Below are 16681 nucleotides of genomic sequence, written 5' to 3'. Positions count from 1 at the left end.
CCGACGTACAGACTGCGCTTACCACTAGCAACCCTATCCTAGCCTACCCAGGTCCACACAGGACTACTCTCAGCCTAACTAGCTTGGCGGGTCCGGCTTCATCTTCTCTCATCTTCTGTCTTCATCAACTCTCCCTCGGGCTCGTTTTGCCCGTCTTATATATCCCTCGCGACCCCTTCCAGAATATTCTGTAGAGGAACCTCTATGATTGGTGGATACCGGTCTTATCAAATCCCAAACCACATCCCCCCTTGCTTACCCCAACAGAATTACCCCAACGGTCGTCCGGACCTTAGCTGCTCTTAACATCCCCTCAATGATGCTCACCAACCACCTCTTCTGGCCACCCAGCGCTGACATGCCGTCGTTCCCGAATATGCACGCGTTGAATCACCACATAGGTAAGAGAGGGGGGAGGGGCAAAGGGGGGAGAGAAAGGGGGGGGGGGGGCGTTGCGTGGACGCTAGGAGAGGGACGTGAAGCTGGACGGGGTGGAAGTGGGAGGCCGAGAGAGCTGGGGATGCGGGGGGGAGTTAACTCGGAAACACGGGCGGTGCACGAGTGCCAATGCAGCAACAATGCCAAAGCAGCAACAATGCCAATGCAGCAATAATGCCAATGAAACAATGCCAATGCAGCAGCAATGCCAAACGCTGGGGATGCGGGGGGAAATTAACTCGGAAAAATAGACTAGTACCCGCCAGATATGATGGAACAACCATAAACAGTTAAGGTTTTACCATTTTAATAACATTCTTCCAACGAAATGTGATTTGTTTTTATTTTATTTCTAACTACGTGACTTTACCGAAAGAACCAAAGAGTAGAGAACCAATTTTTATTTTCTTGTATGCATTGGTGACCAGAGCAATGCCATAAATTCAACTAGACTGGAATATCTGCTTTAATTCAACGAGGTTGCCTGCATTTGCATCCATGTCGACGGTTACACCATCTGACTTTTCGCGCCCTGTGGCGATCCCTGAGCTCCGTGCTTTTATGCCACACCACTCCATAACCTCCCGTGTACCAACCCTTGCAGAAGTTTCGAGAATTTTCTAACACCGGCCGAGCACATAGTTTAATAATTAAACTATTGGTTCCTCTCTCCTCCTGCACAGGAATCACCTATCCCACACACGTACACTGCCCAATCATTGGACAATGAAAACGTTTGTTATGCGCATACAATTGCCTTCTAATAGTTTCCAGATTTCGGACACAATTTGGACCAAAAGTATTGAATGTAGCTGCCCCAAATCGTTTGGAACCACCTAGCTTCGTCCCTTGGAAACTCCGTTCTGCTATCTCTGTCTTCATTCAAATTACTTTTTATTAAAATCACTAGAGTTGAAGTATGAATGTTATCCTACAACATAATTGATATTGTTGTTGTTTAAATCTTCCATTGTGAAATGTTTTGATGTTATCTGCCGGCCGAATTGCCCTTGAAATTAGCTTTTTGGCTCAATAGGCTTCCCCGATTCAATGGGTCTCCGTGCGAGTCTAACGGTCCCTATGTTACGCTATGGGTCGCCGTGTGAGTCCGTGTGACGGAAAAGCGGATTCGAGCCCATGTCATTGACACCAGGAACTACCATGGAGCTGATCTACCCTCTGACCATCGACTAGTCATCTGTAAGATGCGCCTGACATTTTTACACTCCGGTGGTGGGTGTACACCCAGGACCCCATTCAAACTTAACGTGGCCTGGTCTCAGCTAGCTGATGAAAGTTGCAAGCGAGAATTGCATCATCGCTTGCAGTTGGAGTTGGAATCGTCCCCCACTCCTCCAGATGTCGAGGGTAAATGGGTAAGGTTAAGGATTTTGACTCAGGCAGCAGCAATGGCTGCTTTGGCGACGTGGTCCAGAACTCCCCCGAGACCCTGGCTGACAGAGGAGGTGTTCAAGCTGGCTGAGAAAAAACGACAGGCCCACTCTCATCGGCTACAGCATCCCACGTCAGAGAATGAGGAGGCTTACTGCAGCCTTCGCTCGGAGGTTCAGAGAGCTGTGAGGCGCAGCAAGGATTGGTGGGGGTCGCGGGTTGCTGAGGAGATGGAGTTTGCCTCAGTGGCCCGCGATCACAAATCCCTATTTAATTCCATCAAAAAAATAACCTGCAGCGCCACACCTATTACCATCATTAGGGGAAAAAACGGCAAACCAATCTCCGACCCCCAGGAACAGGTTTGCCGATTTGCTGAGCATTTTTGTGAAGTCCAGGGGGAGAGGAAATCTCTCCACATGGAAAACATCGTGCGACAAAGTGGGGATGACCCTGCTAAGGCTGAGGTGCCTCAAATATTGGAAGAGGAAGTCACCCCCTTTGAGTGGTTGTCTGAGGTGCCATCTGTTGAGGAAGTACTGAAGGCGATCCAGAGTCTGAGACCAGGATAGGCACCGGGCAGAGATGATCTCCCAAGCGAAATGCTGAAGGAGGGTGGCGTTTGTGCACAGACTGCCCTACATGACATCATAACAACAGTCTGGACCACTGGACGGGTTCCGCAGGACTGGAAGGATGCCCTGGTGGTCCCCATCTTTAAGAAGGGAGACCGCACAGACTGTAAAAACTACAGGGGCATCTCACTCCTCAGTGTGCCGGGAAAGGTCCTGGCAAGAATTATTCAACACCGCCATGCCAGGCATGCTGAGGAGAGGCTTGCAGAGCTCCAATATGGTTTCAGGAAAGGGCAGTCCTGCACAGATGCCATATTTTCTGTCCGTTTGCTACAGCAGAGATGTAGGAAATTTCAAAAAGACCTACATCTCTGCTTTATTGACATGGTCAAGGCCTATGATACCATCAGTAGGCCTGGGCTCTGGGTTGTTCTTCGTCCCTGACCCACTGCACATGATCATTAAGGACCTTAAATGATGGTGAGCGGGCCCGTGAAAAACTACGTAGACGAGAGTTGGAGACATTCCCTGTTCAACTTGGGGTGCGACAGGGATGTCCTCTGGCTCCAACATTTTTTAACATCTATTTCGACCACGTAGTTCGTGAAGCCTTCAGTAGCTGTACCGGATTAATTTCCATCTGGTACACATACAATGAGGCTAATCGATGCCTGGGTGCGGTCAAGGGATGGCTCCCTATTGGTCAATCACGTTAGGTATGCCGATGACCTGGTAATTGCGGCTCAGTCAGAGGAGGAGTTGGAGGCGCTGCTGCTGAAACTGTAGTGTGCCACCAAGAGGTGGGGCCTTACCATCAGCCCCACCAAAACGAAGGACCTGCCTGGGTATTTTGTACCATCGGGCACTCCACCCCCACAACTCCCAATCTGTGATGGGGCAGTTGTGGAGAAAGTGGAGAGTTTCCCCATACCTGGGCAGTGTGCTCATGACCGGCTCCAGTTTAACAGCAGAGGTCTCATTCCGAATCAGTCGAGCAGCATTATCTTTTCATCGGTTGCGTAACACTGTGTGGAACCTACCTGGTCTGTTGCTCCGCACGAAACTTCGGGTTTTCTCGGCCAGTAATTCCCTCCCTTCTCTATGCTTGTGAAACGTGGACCACCTTAATGGAACATCTTTTTCAGTTAGAAACATTTAGGCTGGCCTGCTTACGATCAATCCTGGGTTTAACCAGGCTGGATTGTGTGAGAAGCTCACAAATCCTCGAAAGATCTGGACAAAGTCCCATCGGTGAGCTCCTCCGGCAGGCAAGGCCGCGTTGGCTGGGCCATGTAGCCCGCATGTCCAATCACCGCATGCCCAAACAGCTTTTGTTCGGCCAGATCGAGGGGGCTAAACGTGTGCGTCACGGGCTGGAGAAGAAACGGCGTGATGTGATACAGGAGGATGTGGAGCTTAGTGGACTTGCTGATGACTGGTACCAGCGGTGTCAAGATCGGCCTCTGTGGAGGAGGCCCGTGAAGGATGCTACTGGGCAATCGGAAGCATTCGCCCTCCAACAACGGAGGGCGGTGGAGCAATGCTCACAACAAGCAGAGCGCCGGGTGGCTAAAGCACAGCAAGTTGGCACAGTAGGGGCACAGGTGGTGCATCAGCCAGTGTTGGATATCGACCTTTTTCCAAAATTAATATCAATAATAATATTTGCATATGTATATTTTTTAATGACCCGAAATAATGAATGAAAAACACAAACCCAGCGCAGCAAACACAGATGGAAATCTTCTTTGGTTCTTTCGGTAAAGTCACATAGAATGAGAATAAAATAATAAATTGATAAAATAAAATAACACAATAATATTCTCACGACGTTTCAGCCACAACACAAGCGGCCTTCATCAGGTGAAGGGACGAGACTGTCTGGTAGGACAGCGCTGGAGTGAAAGAGCCACGTTCAGATCACGACCTTTAAGCTGTGTGAGAGGAAACAAAGCGCCTTAGAGTCGCGGCATTATTTTATTTTATCAATTTATTATTTTATTCTCATTCTACGTGACTTTACCGAAAGAACCAAAGAAGATGAATCATTGCAGTCACGAAAGCTTTAAATCGAAATTTAACCGCCTCTACGGGGAGGGATTCCACACATCCTTAAGATCATTCAACAGACTCCGGGATAAGAAGGCTCAACTAATCGAGTCTCTCACCTTTCTGAAGAGATGCCGCGACTCAAAGGCGCTTTGTTTCCTCTCACACAGCTTAAAGGTCGTGATCTGAACGTGGCTCTTTCACTCCAGCGCTGTCCTACCAGACAGTCTCGTCCCTTCACCTTATAAAGGCCGCTTGTGTTGTGGCCGAAACGTCGTGAGAATATTATTGTGTTATTTTATTTTATCAATTTATTATTTTATTCTCATTCTACGTGACTTTACCGAAAGAACCAAAGAAGATGAATCATTGCAGTCACGAAAGCTTTAAATCGAAAAACAGATGGAAATCGTCAAAAGGCCACAAATATATAAATAACAAATACACTCCCGGGCCAAAGAGAGGTTACGTTATCTGCGAATCACCAGATGGCCAGGGGACGATTTCACAAACAAACCGGTTTGATGGACATAGTCTCCAGGGTCACCAAGAGGGGAGGGGAAGTTAACTCAAAGGTAGAGAGAGGAAGAGCTTCCCGGCCGTCTTTGTCTCTCCCCGTAGCACAAAAAAATGTTTTACACCCTAGTGAGGGATGGCTGTTGTTACGAAGAGGGTCGCCCCCTCCTCCCCCCCGGGGTTGTATAACACATGGCTTGACGCACACACACACACAGACCACGCACCCCCCCCCCCCCCCCCCCCCATTCATTGCGCAGAGCGGAGAATGTCTTTGAATATAACGGCTGGGCATCTTTCAAAAGTTCAGTCAAGACAGTCAAGACAGATCAGCGGTTCGAGAAGTCAACAAGACACGAGCAGTCGCAGCGAGCGACTGGCTCCAAGGAGCGCGAGCCTCGCTGAGTAGCGAGGATCGCTGAGTCGCGATGTATCAATGTAAGTGATTTCAGAGCTGAAAGGCAAAGTATCGCTTAAAGACCCTTATTTCTACATCGAGTCCAGCTGTAGCGCGACCGATGCACCAAGCAAGAGTTTCTGCAACAAGCGGCCAAGCGTGTGCCGACTTGAGTCATCCAGCAGTGAAGCCGGCTGTCAACGAATCAGCTGAGAGCGCTCGGGCATCTCAACAGAAAGAGCGTGCAGTAGCCATCCAGCAGCGGAAAGGCAGTGTCCAGCGCCAACAAACAAAAGAGTCAACGAACCAGCGGCCAACCGTTGTGCCGACTCAGCTACTACAGCAGTGAAGAAAGCCTGCTGCTGCCAACGAACAGGAGCGTGCAGCAGCCATCCAGAAGCGGAAAAGCTTGGCCAGCCGCCAACAACCTCAACATCTCCACAGAGAGAGCGAGTGCAACGTGGCTCAATCAGCAGCGGAAAGAGCGCGGCCAGCACCGCCAAGCAAGCGCGTGCCGGCGCAGCTCATCCAGCAGTGGAGAGAACTGCTGTCAGCGAACCAGCACGGGCGCGTTCGCGCATCTTCAAGGAGAGGGAGCGCGCGCCACCAGCGCCAGCGCGTGCTACGGCGCACCACTTCGCGTCACCAGCGCTGAGAGCGTTCGGGCATCACCAGGAGAGGGCAGCGGGCCCGCACTCAACACCCATCATCGCGCGACGACGGCGAGCGTCGCGCTTATTCTTCCAGCCAGCGGTGAACAGAAACTGTCGCAGCCTGTTCGTATGCCCCACCCCTCCCCCACACTCTCACCATCGCTCCCCACCACTCCGCAGTGAACAAACATATTTTTGACAAGGAATGCCAACCCAGGCGTTTGCTTAACGCAAAAAGATCAACAACCCTCGCACATTAACACATACAAGAAGATTCATGATAAGTGCGTCAAATATTAGATGATAACGGAAAACATTGTCATTGAGTTACGTGAATATGGTCACTTAGGAGTATTTTAGTCGGTCGTCTTTAATGCCATAATCTTGTTTATGAAACAATGAATGAACATCGCCCGTGGTACTACTGTGCTGACGATTTCAAGCATAATAATTTCGCATATCAGAATGTGTTAAGGATTGGATACGAATCAATGACCGAGTGCAGTATTGCGTAACAATTTCAAGTATACGAATTTGCATCTTATAGAGTTAAGGTCTTGCTTAGGGTAGCATTTGCATGTTTTTTATTACGTCTCTCTCTCTCTCTCAACAACCGAGGTCGCGCCACGCGGTGATCAACTATATGGCCGAGGCCAAAGTGAAACAACGCAATCGTGATGGTTACCGTGTTAATGCTGTCTTGAAATTCCTAGATTGAGAGTTCTCATATTATCCAAAAATTAAAGTTTAGCTAGAAAATAAAATTGATTAAAGCAGAAGAGCTGTGTGTGATTATTTCCGTGATTCTGCATAATAATTGATCTGCGATTGAGATCTGAACTCTGGGGACCTATCATAAGCACACTAACACATAATCCATAATATAATCAATAAACGTTAAATCGAAGATAATCGTATCCTTATTGATAATACGGAGTTAAACAACGAAGCCGTGTTGACTCTCATTCACACTCACAACACATAATCAACTGCACACGGCTAATTGCATTATTCCAATTAATAACCAACCCTCGTCACCGAGGCTGGACCCTAATCATCATAACGACCTGCATTATCATAACCACACCCACTCGCATAATTTAATACGATTCTCTCGAATTATCATAATTCATGCGCATACATACACCAATTAACATAATTTCGGATAAATTACGCAAATTTAAAATTTCATTTAATTTTCATTATGGTTGCGGGGGGATAACTCCGTGCGGTGGTGAGCCAGCAGTACAGCTATGTCCCTCAGAGAGGGCGCTAGCACGGGAGGCCCGATCACTTGGTTGGTCGGGGCCCGGCGGGAACCGACCGACGCGATGGAGGAGGGAGCGGAAGGGGCAGACCTCGTGCCCCACCTGCCTAGTGAGGGTGGTGTGGTGGACGTCGGCCCCCACAGGATCGCAGCCTTATCCAATGTTACGCCACTCATGTGGTCAAACATGCCCAGTGGGATTGCTCTGCAGCTGATTTCCATCCAGAGCGAGTCTTGTGAGCGCAGTCAAATGGTCGTCCAGACGCAACAAGTTCAGACTCTGCAGGGAGTCAAACACCTCGGCAGGGACAGATGTCAGCTGGTTATTACACAGATACACTTTTGAATCTAGATTGAAAACTCATTGTTTTATTACTGCTTTTTCATCTTGATTTGAAGCTTTTGTGACTGCAGGAATCCATGCTTTTTGGTTCTTTCGGTAAAGTCACATAGAATGAAAAAATATGAGATCACGACATTTCGATCGCCATACAAGCAACCGTCATCAGGTGGGAGAGAGAAACACACTGCTGACACAAGTCCTTATATATAAAGAGAACCGGGGAGGGGGGGGGGCATATCGGGCAAGAAGGTGGGGCTAGAGATTGTGCCTAAGTGAGTGGTGAATCTAAAGATGGGAACCGAGATGGGGGGGGAAAGAGGAGGATGACCTCCACGAGTGACGACGGGATGAAGAGGTGGCCATTGTATTGTGAGAAATTAGTATATCAATGTGAACAGACCGACACAACGGTGGCTGTGCTCGTGAGACATCCAGCTCGTTAGAAAACGAGGGAAACCAAACGACACCACATCGAGGGAAGGAGAGAGAGACACACACCGAGAGGCACACCTATACACAGAGAAAAACACATACACAGAAAGACACAGAGAGAGAGACATATAGAGACTCACACATAGACAGAGTCACACCCACAGAGAGACAAACAGAGAGAGAGAGACACACAGAGAGAGACACACCTCGAGAGACAACAACAACCGCTATTCACCACTAAGTGGCGGTGACGTCACCACGACGGTTGTGCCAGGCCATGTGCACCTTGAGGCCACGTGAAGTGTCGAACGCCCCCTGGCAGGAGGTCACGGGGCAGACCCAAGTGCCACGGGTCGACTGACTGAGATGACTGGCTGATGCACCACCTGTGCCCCCTACTGTGCTAACTTGCTGTGCTTTAGCCACCCGGCGCTCCGCTCGTTGTTGTGAGCGTCGCTCCTCTGCCCATCGCTGTTGTTGGAGGGCGACTGCCTCCAACTGCCCAGTAGCGTCCTTCACGAGCCTCCTCCACAGAGGCCGATCTTGACACCGCTTGTACCAGTCATCGGCAAGGCATGCGGTGGCTGGGCATGCGGGCTACATGACCCAGCCAACGAAGCTCACCGACGGGACCTTGCCCAGATCTTTCAAGGATTTGTGAGCTCCTCGCACAATCCAGCCTGGTTAAACCCAGGATGGATCGTAGGCAGGCTAGCCTAAATGTTTCTAACCGGCGAAGATGCTCCATTAGGGGGGTCCACGTTTCGCAAGCGTAGAGAAGAGAGGGAATGACCGTGGCTGAGAAGACCTGAAGCTTAGTGCGGAGCGACAGACCAGGTAGCGTCCACACAGCGTTACGCAACCGATGAAAAGATAATGCCGCTCGACTGATTCGGAGTGAGACCTCTGCTGTTAAACTGGAGCCGGTCATAAGCACACTGCCCAGGTATAGGAAACTCTCCACTCTCTCCACAACTGCCCCATCAACGATTGGGAGTTGTGGAGCTGGAGTGTCCAATGGTACAAAATATCCAGGCAGGTGCTTAGTTTTGGTGGGGCTGACGGTAAGGCCCCACACCTCTTAGTGGCACACTCCAGTCTCAGCAGCAGCGTCTCCAACTCCTCCTCTGAATGAGCAGCTATTACCAAATCATCGGCATATGTAATGTGGTTGACCAATAGGGAGCCATCCCTTGATCGCACCTGGGCATTGATCAGCCTCCCATTATAACTGTACCAAATTGAAATTTCCTCGGTACAGCTATTGAAGGCTTCACGAACTACTTGGTCAAAATCGATGTTAAATAGTGTGGGAGCCGCAGGACATCTCTGTCACACCCCAAGGTGTACAGGGAATGGCTCTGACTCCCGGCCACGTAGCTTTACCCAGGCCCGCTCACCATCATGAAGGTCCTTAATGATCGAGAGCAGAGGGTCAGGGACTCCGAAAGCACGAAGAACAACCCAGAGCCCAGGCCTACTGATGGTATCATAGGCCTTGACCAGGTCAATAAAGGAGAGATGTAGGTCTTGTTGGAATTCCCTACATCTCTGCTGTAGCAGACGGACAGAAAATATGGCATCTGTGCAGGATCGCCCTTTCCTGAAACCACATTGGGGGCTCCGCAAGCCTCTCCTCAGCATGCCTGGCAAGGCGGTGTTGAATAATCCTTGCCAGGACCTTTCCCGGCACACTGAGGAGTGAGATGCCCCTGTAGTTGTTACAGTCTGTGCGGTCCCCCTTCTTAAAGAGTGGGGCCACCAGGGCATCCTTCCAATCCTGTGGAACCCGTCCAGTGGTCCAGACTCTTGTTATGATGTCATATAGGGCAGTCTGTGCACAAACGACACCCTCACTCAGCATTTCGTTTGGGAGATCATCTCTGCCCGGTGCCTTTCCTGGTCTCAGACTCCGGATCGCCTTCAGTATTCCTCAACAGATGGCACCTCAGCCAGCCACTCACAGGGGGTGACTTCCTCTTCCAATATTTGAGGCACCGCAGCCTCAGCAGGGTTATCCTCACTTTGTGCCACGATGTTTTCCTGGCTGAGAGATTTCCCCTCCCCCAGAACCGCACAGAAATGCTCAGCAAATCTGCAAACCTGTTCCTGGGGGTTGGAGATTAGATCACCGTTTTTACCCCTAATGATGGTAATAGGTGGGGCGCTGCAGGTTACTTTATTGATGGAGTTAAATAGGTATTTGTGATTGCGGGCCACTGAGGCAGACTCCATCTCCTCAGCAACCCACGACCACCACCCATCCTTGCAGCACCTCACGGCTCTCCGAACCTCCAAGTGAAGGCTACGGTAAGCCTCCTCATTCTCTGACGTGGGATGCTGTAGCCGATGAAAGTGGGCCTGCCGCTTTTTCTCAACTATCCTGAACACCTCTGTCAGCCAGGGTCTCTGGGGAGGTCTGGACCGCGTACCCAAAGCAGCCATTGCGGCTGCATGAGTCAGTCCTAAACCTCGTCCATTTACCCTCGACATCAGGAGGAGTGGGGTACGATGCCAACCCCATCCGCACGCGATGATGAAATTCTCGCTTGCAACTTTCATCAGCTAACTGAGACCAGGCCACTTTAGGTTGGAATGGGTCTTGGGTGTACACCCACCACCGGAGTGGAAGAATATCAGGCGCATCTTACAGATAACTAGTCGATGGTCAGAGGGCAGATCAGCTCCACGGTAGGTCCTGGTGTCAATGACATGGGCTCGAATCCGCTGGTCCGTCACTATGTAGTCCAGCAGATGTTCTTGCTTGGACCCGGCATGCATCCATGATGTTGTGTGGATGTGCTGATGCCGGAACAGCGTGTTAGTAATTACAAGCCCATGGGCTGCACAAAAATCTAGCAGCCTTCTACTATTGTTATTGAGCTGATCTGGCCCATGCCGTCCAATCACTCCAGACCAGGTGCCAGCATCATGACCAACTCGGGCATTGAAGTCACCCAACAAGATGACTCTATCCTGAGGGGCCACTTTATCCAGCAACTGTGACAGGAGGTCATAGACAGATGTTCGTCTTCGGTGGGGGCATAAGTAACCACGACCACCACTCCTCGCCTCCAGTTGATGGGAAGGCGAGCCCAAAGTAGCCTGGGGCTTACAGCTTCCCACACCTCATCGCCACGCTCCCACGCCCCCTTCATTATTTTGTTCAGAAGAGCCACTCCCTGTTGATTGACAGTCTCCTGCCCCGAGTATAGGACTGTCGTTGTGCTCTCTCTCTTGTCTCCCTTGTATTGCTGCGCTGACCCCATCCTCCTCGTCTAGAGTAGCGTTGCGTCTAAAGATAATCTTGAGATGCAGTTATATTTAGATTCTAGATATATACGTATTTGTCTTGTATAATTGTATGGGCCTCTATGTGCATCTCATGTCTCTGGTTTTGAGTGTATAGTTTTCGATGGATTCCTATGTCTGTCTAAGTAGTGATTTGTTAATTCCCTCATCTGGTATGCAGGAGTTCGTGGGTTCGATCCCGACCCTTATGCTTCTTGTGTATTTCGAATGTGTGTTCTCCCCGTGGTAGCATTTATAGTATTTGCCTGCTATAAATGTCCACGAGATAAGCGACTTCGTTGAGCTATCATGTGGCCAGGTCACGTCTGGAAAATAGCTGCATAGCTCGTGGGGCTTACCTGGTAAAATAAAAAACATATTTTACTTTAGCCATATACTCACCACACCTGAGAATCCAGCGTAATAATGGGATTCCTGAAGTCCACATTTGAACCCAGGTTCTCAGCACTGGAATATTAAAACACTAACCTCTGATCTACTTCGTTATCTCCTATGCTGATGATATTCCAGTGAAATTCCTAGCATCCTCTGCGTGTAATAGACTGGGCTACACTTCATATTGGGAGCAGCCTGCAGCTGGTTGTTGTGAAGAGTTAGGAGTTCCGTGTTGGCTGGGATCTCATCGGGGACTGAGCTCAGACTCCGACTGGCACAGGCCACGACTCGCCCGTGGTTATCGTCAATGTAGCAGTCGCAGAGTCCCTTGATCCTCCAATGATCACACACGGGGACCCCGGCCTGGGTTCAGTGCTGCAAAGTTCACGCAACAGGTCATTCTGTAGAAAGGTGAAAACAAAAAGAGAGGAATGTACGAGATATTCCTTGACTTGGACAATCCAGAATGAAATAAGAACAATCCGTGCTGGTACAGAAAGTGGCTCTGCCGAGATAAACTGTCAATTCGTCTCTAACATGTAAGTCTACCGTCATCGTAATACAACTAAATTCCGTTGTGTAAAGAGAAATAAATACATCGCATTGTTTAGGAGCTTATAATCCGATAAATTGTTGGAAATCGTAATTAAGTTAGTCTTTTTAAATATACAGTTTGATTACCATATTTATTGACAATAATCAAAGTACAATTCAACGTATGATTAACAGTATGCCAAACACTTATTAATATATAAATATGAACGACTCAACCCGCTACTAATATAACTCTAGCTGCTGAAAATGCTGCTGCTGCAACTATCGTTGTGAAGATGGCTCTTTGCTATGGGAGTTACATCATAGCTACGGGAATGGCAGCTAAGATGTATGCAGTGATATTAGAGCAGCATCTAGCGCAGTGCTGTCCAATATGCGGATTGCGAGCCACGCGTGGACGATCGCAAATAACGTTGTCGTGGATCTAAGGACAAATCGGAACAATCTCCTCCTCTGCTTCCCCAGACTGGGGGAAGGTTGGTACGAGTGAAGTTGTTGCCTCACTACGACAGTGATGCGTTCCTTTATCAGCACAACTCGTGTGGATCCCCGTTAATCTCTATTACAGGGTTCAATCCACCTGGATAATTGTTGGTCATGGCTTTCTAGTGGATTATGAAGCCCCCGTTAAGCTCCAGAAGAACAAAAATAGTATTAATATATTTTAATCAAGGAAATCTTGATTTGAAGCTTTCGTAACTGCAGGAGTCCATACTCTTTGGTTCTTTTGGTAAAGTAGTAGTAGACTGACAAAAGGTCGTAGATTATTGTTAATTCTAGAATATCAATGACTCTGGGACTCTGCAGCCCCGAATAACCCACAGGGCCTTGGGAGAAGGGGTGTAAAGCTGATTTCCCTGCAGGTGCAGTTCCTTTGTGTAGACGGATATGCCGTGCGGTACCGAGCTCAAAGCCCTGGTTGCACAGCTCACGACCCAGCCGTAGTGTTCACGGTAGTAGCAGCTACAGACGCCGACTTGACCACATGCCAGGAGCCTGGCCTGGGCTCTAACCCAGAGAGACGAGGTCAAAGGCAGAGATAAAACAAGAAACATCACCATCATTATCGTGATCACCACGACCACGACGATAGTCAGTGGTGGCTATGCACCGTTTATATTTTACTAAAATAATAAAGGGAAGAGTTTGGAGAGGGACTACTGGGTAGCCTCAAAGATGTTCTGGCAAAACCTCCGACGCGTTAGGAGGAGTCGACGAGACGTGTGTCAGGATATTTTCAGTAAGGATAGTGTAACATTGACCTCAAATAAGGAGATAGCTGAGAGGTGAAAGGAACACTTTGAGGCGCTCCTCAACTCGGTGGACATGCCCTACTCTCAGGAGGTAACGCTGGAAACAGCTGGGGGTCGGATCCATCATGGCTGCTGAAGTCACTGCGGTGGTTGAAGGCCATCGTAGTGGCTAAGCTGAAGGTGTTGACAAATTCGCCCAGAGTTGTTGAAAGCGCTGGACATTGTAGGAGTGTCATGGTTATCATGCCTCTTCAATGTTGCATTTGTAACGACTTCAGAGACTGTCTTGTGAGGGTTTCTTTATTGAAAACAGGATCACTTCACAGCAACGACTTGAAGACGCGTTCACTGAACAGCGACTATCCAGACTCCCACAACAGCCCCGAACCTCGCCCCTTTTTATCCCCAGCGTGGCCATTTCTCCACCCCTGGCCATGCACCTACTTCTCGAATGCTCGCATTGGTTCTTGAACCTTCCTGAAGATCCCAGATCGTTCCCCTGTCTATTCCTTAGCCTTCTATTACCCCTTGTGACCGCCAGTCCCCAAAACTGTCTCTACACCTGTTATTACCACTTGTGACCGCTAGGCTCCCTGCACTGTCTCTACACATGGGTATAGTACCGCTGGATTGGCAAACTGGGGTCGTGTTTCCCATTTTTTAAAAAGTGGACCAGAGGGTGTGCTCCAACTAAAGAAGAATCACACTCCTCAGCGTCCTAGGTAAAGTTTATGCCAGAGTGCTGGAGAGGAGGCTCAGCCCGGTTGTCGAGCCTTAGATTCAGGAGGAACAATGTGGATTCTGTCATGGTCATGGAACAATGGACCAGCTCCTTTCCCTTTCACAGATATTTAAGGGGTCATAGCAGTATGCTTCTCGAGTCTACCTCTGCTTTGTAGACTAGGAGAAAGCATATGACCAGGTTCCCTGCAATGTCTTGTGGGAGTATGATGTATCGGTGCCGCTTTTGTGTTCTATCCGGTCCCCCTATTCCCAGAGTGAGAGCTGTGTCCGTATGCTTGGTGTTAAATCAAAGTCGTTCACTGGGGGTATTGGACTCCACCAAGGTGCGTCTTGTCTCCACTCCTGTTTGTGGTTTTCATGGGCAGGATATCAAGGCATAGCCGAGGTATGGAGAGTATCTAGTATGGAGACATGGAGATAGCGTTGCTGTTTTTGCAGATTAAGTTGTCCTCTTTGCCCCGTCAGTCTGTGATCTCCAGCATGCACTTGAATGGTTTGATGCTGAGTGTGAAGCGGCTGGGATGAGAATCAGCACCTCCAAATCTGAAGAAGTCATGGTTCACTCTCGGGAGATGGTGGATTGTTCTTTCCAGGTGACGGGGGAACAGCTGCCCTGAGTGGAGGAAATTGAGTACCTCGGGGTTTCTTTCGTGAGTGATAAGTGGCAGCGTGAGATTGGCCAGAGGATCGGTGCAGCGTCCGGAGAGATGCGGGCACAGTAACATTTCGTGGTAGTGAAGCGTGAGATGAGTTTTTAAACAAACCTTGCGGTTTAAAGGTTGATCTACGTTTTCACCCTCACCTATGGTCATGAGTATTGGGTAATGACTGAAAGGATGAGATTGTGGGTACAAGGGTCCGAAATGAGGTTTCACTGCAGGGTTGCTGGGCTCACTCTCCTTGATCGCGTGAGGAGCTCGGTAATCCGGGAGAGCCTCAGTCGAGCCGCTGCTCCTCCAAATCGAGAGGAGCCAGCTGAGGTGGTTTCGGCACCTGGTAAGGATGCCCCCAGTAGACTGACCCTGAAACTATACCGGGCACGTCCCACTGGACGAAGACCCCAGGGCACGCTGGCAGGACTATGCCGCTCGGCTGGTCTGGAAATGCCTGAGAATTTCCTAGGAAAAGCTAGAGTCTGTCACCAGGGAAAGGGAGGTCTGAACCGCCCTACTCAACACGCTGCCGCCGCGACCCTCACGAGATTGAGAAATGAACGAAAGAATAAATGCCTCCAACTACTCAGTAGCATCCTCCACGAGCCTCCTCCATGGAGGCCGATCTTAACACCGCTGGTACCAGTCATCGGCAAGTCCACTTAGCTTCACATCCTTCCATCATGCATCAGTCCATCTTTTCTCCAGCCCATTTGGTGCTCGTTTAACCCCTTCTATGCGGCCAAACAGAAGCTGCTTGGGCATGCAATGGCTAGGCATGCGAGTTATATGACCCAGCCAACGCAGCCTTGCCTGCCGGAGGAGCTCACCAATGGGAATGTGTTCAGATCTTCCAAGGATTTGTGAACTCCTTAAACAATCCAGCTTGGTTAAAACCACGATGGATTGTAGGCAGGCCAGCCTGAATGTTTCTAATTGGCACAGACGTTCAATTAGAGGGGACCACGTTTCACAAGCATAGAGAAGGGAGGGCATGACTGTCGCTCTGTCATGCAGAGCGACAGACCAGGTAGCTTCCACACAGCATTGAACAGCCGATGAAAAGATAATGCCGCCCGACTGAATCGGAGTGAGACCTCTGCTGTCAAACACTCACTTTTAGACACATACACGTCCACGCGGGTGCACACACCATACACCACATACAACTATATTATATAGAACAGTCCGACTTACGAACATCTCACTTACGAACACCTGCACTTATGAACCAGCTTCCACGAAAAAAATAGATTGACTTAAACCGCAAACTCGTACTTGCAAACTGAATGGCGGAACTATTTTGTTCAGCGGAGCAATACTCCATGAGATGTAATGAGTAAGCCTCGCGCTGCGAGTGACTGTGTGTGAAAGTGAGTGTGTGAAAGTGTGAAAATAAGCACGTGAAATTCAGTGTGTGTGTGATGGGGCAGTTGTGCAGAGAGTGGAGAGTTTCCCATACCTGGGCAGTGTGCTCATGACCAGCTCCAGTTTGACAGCAGAGGTCTCACTCCGAATCAGTCGAGCAGCAATATCTTTTCATTGGTTGCGTAATGCTGTGTGGAAGCTACCTGGTCTGTCGAAACTTCAGGTTCTAGATTTGAAGCTTTCGTAACTGCAAGGATTCATACTCTTTGGTTCTATTCGGTAAAGGTCACGTAGGTAAAAAAAAAAAATCACGTTTCAGCCACAACACAAGCGGCCTTCATCAGGTGAAGGGACCAGAC

This window comes from Petromyzon marinus, chromosome 75, assembly GCF_048934315.1.
Source record: "Petromyzon marinus isolate PM22_M1 ecotype Great Lakes invasive population chromosome 75, UKy_Petmar_22M1.pri1.0, whole genome shotgun sequence".
NCBI lineage: Eukaryota > Metazoa > Chordata > Hyperoartia > Petromyzontiformes > Petromyzontidae > Petromyzon > Petromyzon marinus.
The sequence above is the reverse complement of the archived record's forward strand: the minus strand, read 5'-3'. Positions refer to the sequence as shown.